Source organism: Ranitomeya imitator, chromosome 2 (genome assembly GCF_032444005.1).
Source record: "Ranitomeya imitator isolate aRanImi1 chromosome 2, aRanImi1.pri, whole genome shotgun sequence".
In the NCBI taxonomy this organism is placed as follows: Eukaryota; Metazoa; Chordata; class Amphibia; order Anura; family Dendrobatidae; genus Ranitomeya; species Ranitomeya imitator.
In genome coordinates this window covers 721,523,205-721,533,097 of record NC_091283.1, presented here as the reverse complement: position 1 = coordinate 721,533,097, position 9,893 = coordinate 721,523,205, and the positions used below count along the sequence as shown (strand labels likewise).

The 9,893-nt window shown below is 44.0% G+C and overlaps 1 long non-coding RNA gene across 1 annotated transcript; it reads right to left on the bottom strand.

Moving 5' to 3' along the window:
- Positions 1–1,341: 1,341 nt before the first annotated feature.
- On the bottom strand, positions 1,342–5,882 carry LOC138667727 (uncharacterized). Its single transcript, XR_011318911.1, has 3 exons — positions 5,682–5,882; positions 1,790–1,834; positions 1,342–1,501 (listed from the first exon to the last, which is right to left on the bottom strand). It is a non-coding gene; the product is annotated as an uncharacterized lncRNA (long non-coding RNA).
- Between the last annotated feature and the right edge of the window lie 4,011 nt (positions 5,883–9,893).

Sequence of the window (9,893 nt, the reverse complement as noted above, 5' to 3'; positions counted from 1 at the left end):
CACATAACGATTTCCTTAACGATATCGTTGCTACGTCACAAAAAGCAATGATATCGTTAACGATATCGTTCAGTGTGACGGTACCTTTAGGGTCCCTGCTGCTTGTAGCTAAGCTGCGGCCCTCTCCTGCATGATGATTTCTAACCTGTATGGCGTGAGCCTATTTCATGGCCACTGTCCTGGGCTCTTGGTCTGGTACCATGATTTCAGGTGTTCAATGTGGCCAGGGAACTTGCAGTCCGCTGCCCTCGAGATTTGGCTGACAGGCCATACAGCACTCGCCCAGCCAAGGACTCTGGGTCCTTTTTTTTTCAGCGCTCTTCTCTGGGGTCAGCTATACACAGTTTTTATTCCCCTGAGCTCTTGTCTTGGCTCCTGCCCCTTCCCTCTCTACAGACCAACTGCCAACTCTCCTCTCTCTCTGTCCTGTCACAAGCTCCAGCTGGCTCCCGTTTCCATGACAATTCCCCTGTTCACTCTCTCAGCTGACTTCTTTCTGACTCACTAACCCCACCTGCTGGCCAGAATTTTTAAGGAAACTCCCCTTTCTGGCCTGGAGCAGGAATTGACATGCACACTGTTACCTGGCATGGGGACCTTCCTTCTTGCCTCCAGGCATGACATCACCCCTTAGAGAGAGGCACTGTCACCGTGGCAACCAGACTCTGGGGTGCTACACATACATGATCATCACTGAGGTTGGAATACTTATATCTTGCATATATTGAAAGCTGCTGTGCCTATTCTGTACAATACATAACGAGCAGTATTTTAAAACCAACCTTTACATAGAAAATGTTGCATATATTTAAGGAATTTTAGCCAACTATCATTTTCAAAATTGCTTACATCTAGCCAGCTTTGAAGATTTTTGAATTTCATCTACGTATTAGGCACTAAATGGTCATATCAGTGGGGTTCAAAATAAGATACTGATGAGGCTACCTTGAATAATACTAACAGACATAACATGCCAATAATCAATGTCAATACGCCCCCATATGCTATGAAATCAAGAAGGTCTTTTTCCTCATCTTTTTCTGTTGCTTGTTCAGTGCCAACACATTCACGTGTCTACAAGTGCAGTTGTGAATTCGTGTGGTAGAGTCTGACCTAAGAACTGCCCCCTCCAGCATCCTATTTTTCTGCAGCTGAATACACACTGGCGTACAGTTTCTAAAGATCAGGGGGATCACTTATACATTTGCTAAACTTTGAACTCTATTACCCAGCTATACTTCCCCTGTAGCAATGTTACAGATTTTGGGTTGGGTTTGGGTTCCTATCTCCAACCATCGCATCCTCAGAAATTTTCACAATGACAGTGTCAATTAGAGAACATTTTGAATGCGGTTATAGTTTATTGAATTCCATCAACAGAAAGGATAATGATTATATAGCTGTAATGAACATGCTGCATGTATTTCATAGGTATCAGAGTCAGTAGGCATGACCTTTTCTCCACATCACTTGTGTTGTTAGCATTGTGGCTTGCATGGATCTAGAATAGAAAAAACAAGTATTTAATATTCACATAAACTTTTGATAGCATTTACATATAGCGACTGGGCATGATCACAAAAGTGATGCTGTCATGAGGAAAGCCAATATTCTAGTAGTATAAAATAAAAATCTTCAGGTGGTTAAAATGACCCATTTACAAGGTGCAAAATTAGGTGTACAGATACTTATTGGGGTCATGTTTATGATCTCGACTTCCAAATAAAAGACATCACAAAACGTATTTTTATACAGTATATAAACAAATGAGAAGTCTCAGGTTATGTACCTTGTGGACACCATTTTTGATCTGGACATTTTTGATCCTTGCAGGCTGAAAATAAATAACATAGTAATTGAATAAGATATCATTAAATAATTTCATTAAAGCAATAATTCTTCTACATGTAAGGCAAGCTGAAGCCTCATTCAGTGTTACTTACTCAGATACAGACAAATAGGTTTTCTGGGCAGAGCAGATGTCTGCAGGTCATTGCAACAGTGCTACTCGAGAAACTTTTTTCTCATAATTGATATAATACTATCTATGAAGTGCTGTCTTTGTTTTTTCCCACAAGTGTGACTATCTATAAAATATTAGAAATGTATGGTGGCTGTTTTAATACTTTTTGTGATTCCATTTTGGAGTAATACTGACACAGACTCATTTCCAGCTGTGCAACTGTCTTTTCACCCTATGAAAATCTACAACTTATTTATGCCCCTTAACGTGTGTTTTGGTGCTAGAGCTCTTTCTGATAATGGAACATCCTGGCAGCACATACAGTTAGGTCCATATATATTTGGACAGAGACAACATTTTTCTAATTTTGGTTATAGACTTTACCACAATGAATTTTCAAACAAAACAATTCAGATGTAGTTGAAGTTCAGATTTTCAGCTTTCATTTGAGGGTATCCACATTAAAATTGGATGAAGGGTTTAGGAGTTTCAACTCCTTAACATGTGCCACCCAGTTTTTAAAGGGACCAAAAGTAATTGGACAGATTCAATAATTTTAAATAAAATGTTCATTTTTAGTACTTGGTTGAAAACCCTTTGTTGGCAATGACTGCCTGAAGTCTTGAACTCATGGACATCACCAGACGCTGTGTTTCCTCCTTTTTGATGCTCTGCCAGGCCTTCACTACAGTTGTTTTCAGTTGCTGTTTGTTTGTGGGCCTTTCTGTCTGAAGTTTAGTCGTTAACAAGTGAAATGCATGCTCAATTGGGTTGAGATCAGGTGACTGACTTGGCCATTCAAGAATATTCCACTTCTTTGCTTTAATAAACTCCTGGGTTGCTTTGGCTTTATGTTTTGGGTGATTGTCCATCTGTAGTATGAAACGACGACCAATCAGTTTTGCAGCATTTGGTTGGATCTGAGCACACAGTATGTCTCTGAATACCTCAGAATTCATTTGGCTGCTTCTGTCCTGTGTCACATCATCAATAAACACTAGTGACCCAGTGCCTCTGGTAGCCATGCATGCCCAAGCCATCACACTGCCTCCGCCGTGTTTTGCAGATGATGTGGTATGCTATGGATCATGAGCTGTACCACGCCTTCGCCATACTTTTCTCTTTCCATCATTCTGGTAGAGGTTGATCTTGGTTTCATCTGTCCAAAGAATGTTCTTCCAGAACTGTGCTGGCTTTTTTAGCAAAGTCCAGTCTAGAGTTTTTATTCTTGATGCTTATGAGTGGCTCGCACCGTGCAGTGAACCCTCTGTATTTACTTTCATGCAGTCTTCTCTTCATGGTAGATTTGGATATTGATATGCCGACCTCCTGGAGAGTGTTGCTCACTTGGTTGGCTGTTATGAAGGGGTTTCTCTTCACCATGGAGATTATTCTGCGATCATCCACCACTGTTGTCTTCTGTGGGCACCCAGGTCTTTTTGCATTGATGAGTTCACCAGTGCTTTCTTTCTTTCTCAGGATGTACCAAATTGTAGATTTTGCCACTCCTAATATTGTAGCAATTTCTCGGATGGGTTTTTTCTGTTTTCACAGCTTAAGGAAGGCTCGTTTCACCTATACGGAGAGCTCCTTTGACCTCATGTTTACTTCACAGCAAAACCTTCCAAATGCAAGCACCACACCTCAAATCAACTCCAGGCCTTTTATATGCTTAATTGAGAATGACATAACGAAGGGATTGTCCACACCTGTCCATGAAATAGCCTTGGAGTCAATTGTCCAATTACTTTTGGTCCCTTTAAAAACAGGGTGGCACATGTTAAGGAGCTGAAACTCCTAAACCCTTCATCCAATTTTAATGTGGATACCCTTAAATGAAAGCTAAAAGTCTCAACTTCAACTGCATCTAAATTGTTTTGTTTAAAATTCATTGTGGTAATGTCTATAACCAAAATTAGAAAAATGTTGTCTCTGTCCAAATATATATGGACCTAACTGTATGCAGCGCCCCAGGGTCCTGGTCATTGCAGTAATATAATTTCCCTCTAGGGGGGAGTGAGGTTACGTCTGAAGGCAATAAAGGAGATCACTTTACCAGGAATGACAAACCACACAACGCACTTCACACTCCAGTCCACCACGGGGAGCCGTGCTCCTATTTATTAGGGCACTCCTCACAATTAGGTTAAACTGGTGGTCTGGATAGGAAGTCAGACAGAAGCAAGCTGGGCTTCATCGAGTTAGCTGCTATCTGAGCTTTGCTCAGGTAGTTGGTCCCAGACAGGGGTGGGATCCTGTCAGAGGCCTAGACAGAGGGTCACGGAGCTGCGCCTGCCTACCGATGCGGCAGCATCCTAAGAAAGAGACACGAACAGCGAAATGTATTGTAGAGGGTGATAACCAAAGTCATAGCAAAAGGAGAGGAAACCAGAAGGAGTTCTGCCCTACACAGGCTGCCTCCTCCTGAGGCACAGGATTCGGTAGCCGGAACACAGAGGGAGCAACATCTCCATGCCTTGCTCCAGAGACCGGCAGGACAGCTAGCTCCACGTTACCTGCCTGACCTATACCCAGGAGGCACGGTGGCAACTTGTGGGGTCTGGGGCGTGCTAGAGTCCCTGTAAAAAGACCCAGGCCAACAGTCCTACGGGCTTGTTCCTATCCATCTGGGGGACAGAGAGAAACATAACACCAACAGTTGTGAGGACCTTACCGAGAAGCTTAGCAGGAAGGGACTACAACATCCAGGCGCTAGGGGAAGGCTACTGATTTCCACCTGAATAATGGGACTCTGGATTTGCCTTCAAACCGGCCGGACTCTGCCTGCCCTGTGATCTGGTGCTCTGGACTGGGGATGCTGAAGCCTTCAGTAAAAAGGTAAAGAGACTGCAACCTTGTGTCCTCGTCATTCACTGCGCCTCACACCATCCACCATCTATACAATGGGAAGCCCTGGGGACATACTTCACCTGTGGGAAAGTATACCATCTAGCTGCCATAACATCACCCCAGCGGACCCCTAAGCAGTGTCGGTCACCCTGAACGAATACCACAGGTGGCGTCACGAACATTTCCCGCATGACATCCCCCTTGAGAACCGAAGGACCCGGTACCGAGTACCCCACTGCCCTACGGGGGAAATCCACACACAATAATTTTTTATGAAATGTTGTGTAACAGGTCGTTTTGGTTGACTTTTGCTGTGGCTTCTCTTTGTGCCCATGGAGGTCTTTCAGTGGCCTCCTAAAAGTTTTGGTAAAGTAAGCTTATATTGAGTCACAATAATGCCCCCAAAATCTATATTGCTGCTGAAGTAATCTTTTGTACAACTTGGTGGTTGCATGGATCTATAATATAGCCGTGTGCATGAGATTAGACACTTAAATTTCTGAACTCTTGAAACTGAGATGCAGATAATAATGTATAATAAAGTAAGCAAATGGTTAACCTTCACAAATTAGTTTGTTTTCACACTTATAAACATAATAATGCCAATGAAATGGTTTTTTTTAAATTTAGTGGGCAGGTATGTATTGAAAAACATTGAACATATTGCACTTTTTTTCTACAGGAAAATATTGCCTTCTGTGCTCTTTGTCGTCTTAATTTTAAGGGACATTGCATACTGTAAAAAAGTTTTCCAGTATACTAGCAGGACATATCAGTTACTACTATAACCTCTGGTAAAACTACCATATTTATATATTTAGATCATTGCTAATATGTTAGTGGCATCATTATCAAATTCTATACTTACGATTTTGGCATTTGGGTTTTGGACAAGGCTCTTGGCAAGGTTTTGGGCAAGGCTCTGGACAAGGTGGTGGACAAGGCTCTGGGCATTTCTTCTGTTGTTTCTTTACTTCAGACATTGTTGGAAAGAGACGTTGGAAAGTCAGATATGATGATAGCTGAGTAAAACAAGCTTCTGTGTTTGATCTGTCAAAATGCAAGCTTTTTATACTTTTTAATACTGGAACAGATTATTAGCATCTCACATGAAAGAATGTCAGCCAATAAAATATTTGCATAAATATATATTAGGAATGGATATTTCCCTAAAAGATAGGTTTTGTCTCACAGAGAAAAATATCTTCTTCCTTAATAATTTATCATGCAAATATTCTTAATACAACATTAATAACAATCTGATGTGATTATTCATATTTAAGCATTTGTGCAATTTACATTATTATGCTTCCAAGTTTTAAAGAGATATAATATGGCAGGCTAGAAGTGAATGGGGACCTTATATAATTCCATGTATAGCTGAATTTTATTGAGGTGTACTTATTTTTTTTTCTGTCAAATTCTATATGAAACTCAACCTCTCCAAAACTGAACTTCTGCTCCCACTGTCTACTAACCTCCCTAAATCTGACACTTCCCTCTCCATGGGTGGCACCATAATAACACCCCGGCAGCAGGCGCACTGTCTTGGTGTTCCGTTTGACACCAATCTCTCCTTCACTTCCCATATACAATCTCTTGCCCGCTCATGCCGCTTACACCCAAAAAACATCTCTAGAATCTGCCCTTTTCTCACCAAGGAAACAACAAAAACCCTCAGTGTTGCACTGATCCACTCCCGCCTGGACTACTGTAATGCCCTATTAATTGGCCTCCCCCTCACTCGACTTTCCCCTCTCCAGTCTGTCCTTAATGCAGCAGCCAGGGTCATTTACCTGGCTAATCAGTATTCAGATGCAGCCACTCATCGCCAGTCGTTACACTGGCTGCCCATTCATTATAGGATCCAATTTAAGTACTTGTTCTCACCCACAAAGCTCTTCACAGTGCAGCACCCCCTTACATCTGCCATATTGGATGCATCTATATATATTACAATACAGTGAATTAAAAAATGATACAGTATATTTCCACCAAGTTCAATCTTCATGATCTAAGATGGTCTATCTATTCCTACTTTCATTTGTCATAGAATACCATTAATATGGATTTTATATTTGGACAAGGAACAAAAAATGCCTTAGTGCTCTTGGGCCTGTGGTATATTATATAGTTTTAAAGAGAACCTGTCACCCCCAAAATGGAAAATGAGCTAAGCCCACCAGCATCAGGGGCTTATCTACAGCATTCTGTAATGCTGTAGATTAGCCCCCGCTGTATCCTGAAAAATGAGAAAAAGAGGTTAGATTATACTCACCAGGGGGGGGGGGGAGAGGATCTGATCCTATTGACGTCGCGGTCTGGGGCCTCTCATCTTCATATTATTATTATTATTTATTTATATAGCACCATTGATTCCGTAGTGCTTTACATGAGAAGGGGTTACATACAAGTTACAGATATCACTTACAGTAAACAAACTAACAATGACAGACTGATACAGAGGGGCGAGGACTCTGCCCTTGCGGGCTTACATTCTACAGGTTTATGGGGAAGGAGACAGTAGGTTGAGGGTTGCAGGAGCTCCGGTGTTGGTGAGGCGGTAGCTTCGGTAGTGATGAGGCGGCAGCGGGGTCAGTGCAGGCTGTAGGCTTTCGTGAAGAGATGGGTTTTCAGGTTCCGTCTGAAGGATCCGAATGTGGTTGATAGTCAGACGTGTTGGGGCAAAGAATTCCAGAGGATGGTGGATATTCGGGAGAAGTCTTGGAGGCAGTTGGATGAGGAGCGAATAAGTGTGGAGGAGAGAAGGAGGTCTTGGGAGGACCGGAGATCATGTGAGTGAATATGTCGGGAGATTAGTTCAGAGATATATGGAGGAGACAGGTTGTGGATGGCTTTGTAGGTCAGTATTAGTAATTTGAACTGGATACGCTGAGGGAATGGGAGCCAGTGAAGAGATTTGCAGAGGGGGGAAGCAGAGGAGTAGCGAGGAGAGAGATAAATTAGTCGGGCAGCAGAGTTAAGAATGGACTGTAGAGGTGCAAGGGTGTTAGCAGGGAGGCCGCAGAAAAGGATGTTGCAGTAGTCAAGGCGGGAGATGATGAGGGCATGCACAAGCATTTTAGTAGATTGACGGTTGAGGAAAGGACGGATTCTGGAGTTATTTTTGAGCTGGAGGCGACAGGAGGTGGAAAGAGCTTGGATGTGCAGATTGAAGGACAGGGCAGAGTCGAAGGTTACTCCGAGGCATCGGACTTTTGGGTCGGGGGGAAAGCATGATGTCACTGATTGCGATAGATAGGTCAGGTAAGGAAGATCTATGGGATGGAGGAAAGATGAATCTTCCTATCTTCATATGATGACGTCCACTTCTTGCCTTCTTGCTGCGGCTCCGGCACAGGCGTACTTTGTCTGCACTGTTGAGGGCAGAGCAAAGTATTGCAGTGGGCAGGCGCCGGGTATCTCTGACCTTTCCCGGCGCCTGCGCACTGCAGTACTTTGCTCTGCCCTCAACAGGGCAGACAAAGTACACCTGCGCCAGAGCTGCAGCTTGAATACAAGAAAAGGACATCATCGTAAGAAGATGGGAGGCCCCGAACCGGACTGCGACGCCCATCGAACCGGATCGCAGTGGTTTGTTTATTCACATGGGCTTTAAACTCAAGAGTTGTCTAGACCCAACCTATAATTGCTATTGATTCTGCAACTTTGAGCCAGGGGACTTTCACTCAGATCGTCCGTGGGGTGAGCCAACAAATAGGGGCGTTGCATTCTGAGTCAACAGATTGTTATGTGTTGGGGGGTTTGCCGTCGCCTGTAGTTCTCGGTTTACCATGGCTCACATTACACAACCCGGTGTTAGACTGGCAGACTAGGGAGATTACAAGATGGAGTGAGTTTTGTCAGGAACATTGCCTGGGCACTCGGCTGGCCGGGTTGAGTTCTCAGGTTTTGCCAGAATTCATCTCAGATTTTGATGATGTATTCTCTGAGGAGGGGAGTCAAGAGCTACCTTCACACTGTCCTTATGATTATGTTATACGTCTCATTCCTGGTGCTAAACTGCCTAAGAGTAGGCTGTACAACATCTCTGCCGCAGAGAGACAGGCCATGAAGGACTATATCACGGAGAGTCTGGCCAAGGGTCATATCAGACCCTCGTCATCACCCATTGCTGCCGGGTTCTTCTTTGTAAAGAAGAAGGACGGGGGTTTATGCCCATGCTTAGACTTCCATGAATTAAACCAAATTGCGGTCCGGGATTCTTTCCCGCTCCCTCTTATTCCAGACCTCTTTAATCAAATTGTGGGGGCTAAATGCTTCTCCAAATTAGATCTCAGGGGGGGCATATAATCTCATTTGGATGAAGGAGGGGGGATGTCATTTAGGTAAACTTTATGTTCCTGCTAATCTTTGTCTTAGGGTAATTAATGAACATCATGATTCGGTCCTGGCCAGAGACCCTGGAAGTAAAGTTACTACGGACCTTCTCACTCGGCGTTTTTGGTGGTCTGGGGTAAATCATAATGTACAGGAATATGTCTGTTACCTCGGCTCCTGTTCCTGGCGCTCCTCCTGCTGCCGCCGAGTCCAGGTCAGCTGTTGTCCTTGCTGCATCCTCCTCACTCCGGGGCTCGGTGCTTGCATCCCGGCGCGCGTCCTCCCTGCACTCAGCTGCATGCTCCTGTGGGTTGCGCAGGCGCAGTAGGCTCTGACCGCGCGCGCTCCTTCTGCTCTTCTATCCCTCCATGACCTGACCCGGAAGTACTTCCTGCCAATCAAAGTCTGGCCTCAGGTATTTCTGGCCCTCCTCCCTTTGTCGAGGCGCCTGATTATTGTGTTTTCCTGCTTTAGTTAGGCCGCATAGTTTTCTGTGCTTTACCAGGCCTGTGCATTCCCAGTCTTGTGCCTTTCCAGCCCTGTGTTGTTTAACCTCTTGTTCTCCTGTTTTCTCTTTCAGTTCCTGCTGCTGTGTTCCGCAGTTCCTGTGTTTTCCCTTTCCTCAGTCCGTTCCTCAGCTTCTTTACTTCTCACCCAGGTTTTCCTCCGTCACCTTCTTTCCTTTCTGTTTTTCCCCGTTTTTCTCCCTGTTTCCTTTTCCTGGAGCCGATCCCTGGTC